Below are 2,191 nucleotides of genomic sequence, written 5' to 3'. Positions count from 1 at the left end.
CTAATGAGCATTAAACATAGACTATTTGAATGAATTAGATTTGCATGTATTATATAACCAACATATTTTGTGTGTGTGTGTGTGTGTGTGTGTGTGTGTGTTGATGTTTTATTGAATTTTGGTACCTTAATTTTGATTTCTGTTTTACTGTATTGTAAATGTTGCTTTATGTTACCATAACATTTGATGTCAAAGGTTGTATTGAGGGTTTACATTATTTAAAACTGCTTTGTAATACAAATTTAAAATGTTCTATTTGGCTTAATGTTTCAGGTTTCAAAAGCTAAATACTTAATGAAATATTTGTATGTGTTATATAAACAAAAATGATCATTTTCTCAAGCTTATGCTTTGTATGTCTTCCACACTCAAGTTCATTGTTTATTTCTTCAGACAATATTAGTCTGAAACCTGAAAGAAAATAAAGTGTGAACACTACTGAAGTACAGGAAACCTCCAAAATTCACAGGGATTACATTCATAGAGCACCTGCGAATTGTGAAAAACTGCAAAAAATTCCTATTTTTTATAGTTCAACCCCTAAATGTGTATTTGGGTGGCATCTTTGGGCTTTAATAGGGAAAAAGAACACAAAAGCATTCAGTGCAACACTTAAAATGCGGAACTGCATCGGCCAGAGATGCAACAACATGTTGTTGCAGCTGAAAAGACATATCAGAATCAGAGAAACTTCATTAATCCCAGAGGGAAATTGAGCATGTGAAAATGATCCAGAAATACCACCTCCTCTGGGCAGGTTAGACATTTCCTGAATATAAGAAGCTAATGAAGTGCGATACTCTGACTTCAAACATGAATTAACTTGATGCTATGTGAAGAAAGTTTCTGTAACTACTCAGTTACTCACTTACATGCATGCACGCGAGCACACACACAGACCTTGCACAGTTTAAGAGTTTGTTGGATTTTCTAATCTTTATATTTTGACATACCTGTTAACAGTTGAGATGATTTTTAAGTTCTACTGAATCTTTATAGTTAAGAGCAATTTGAAAGGTAAAAAGAATAATACATTTAATATTCATCCGTTTTTCCTCATCTTATTTGGCATAAATCAATTGTTTGTTTTAATGTGAAACTGAGGAACATTTAAATGATCACCTTAAGACAGATTAAAGAAGAAGAGCACCCTCTTGTGGCGGAACTGAAACATTCCACTGTAAATGACGCTGTCAAACTCGTGACTGATGTCATTAATCTAATCATGTTCCTGCCTGCCTTCTCCGCGCCAACCAGGCTCTACTTTGCTTGCTTTAGTTCTTAATGTTCTTCTGTCTTTCATTCTCCAATTCGTGCAATAAGCCTCCTCCCCATCTCTGTCTTATCCTGGACCCGTCCAAGCTGCAATCTTCATCTTCACTCCCATGTAGAGTCTGGGGATCCTGTCCTAAATCATGTCACCACTGGAATTATTTCTGCTTTGATGGGTCGTTGGAGTCAAATTACCAAATAGCTTAATATAGTTCAGTATCTGAAAAAAATGTTAAGTGTTAAGTTTTTCTATTGAAGTATTATTGTGGATATTGCTGGATTGTCTAATTAAACGTAGAAAAAAAAAAGAATCACTATATTTTAAGATAATTTTTAATCAGATTTTTCAGGTAGCTGTCACACCACCTTTGATGGCACGTCTCATTCTAACCTGTTAAAATAAATGAATTCTCGTTTTGCAGTGTAGTCAGGGTTACACAAAAAAGTCTTCTAACAATTAATGAAAGGAAAAAAATCCAACACGGATCTGTCAGTGAAAGCTTGTCTAATACTATCATGATAAATCTGTATTTTCTACTTTTTGTAGCTGAGGCCTTTTAATTATTATTTGTGAACCTGCTACATTAAATATTCATAAATATTTGTGTGTGTGTGTTTTAGCTCATCTCAGGAAATACCGCTCTAAATAGAAGAGCGGAACCACCACCCACCCACTTGACTTGCAAATTCAATATTATGGACCTCCAGCCATCCTTTAAACGTCTTGGAGTTCAAGTTAGTGTTTTCATTTTTTGTTTTGTTGTTGTTGTTGTTGTATTTTACAGGGAAGTTAGAGCTGGTGTTGGCGTGTCATGTGTAAGCGAATGAGAAGTAAAAGTGTAGCAATCTTTAACACACCCACCCATAGCACACACCCAAGCCCAGGTCCAAAGTCTGAAGTTGACAATTCAGTTCTCAT

This window comes from Rhamphochromis sp. 'chilingali' (assembly GCF_963969265.1).
Source record: "Rhamphochromis sp. 'chilingali' genome assembly, chromosome: 1".
Taxonomy (NCBI): Eukaryota; Metazoa; Chordata; class Actinopteri; order Cichliformes; family Cichlidae; genus Rhamphochromis; species Rhamphochromis sp. 'chilingali'.
The sequence above is the reverse complement of the archived record's forward strand: the minus strand, read 5'-3'. Positions refer to the sequence as shown.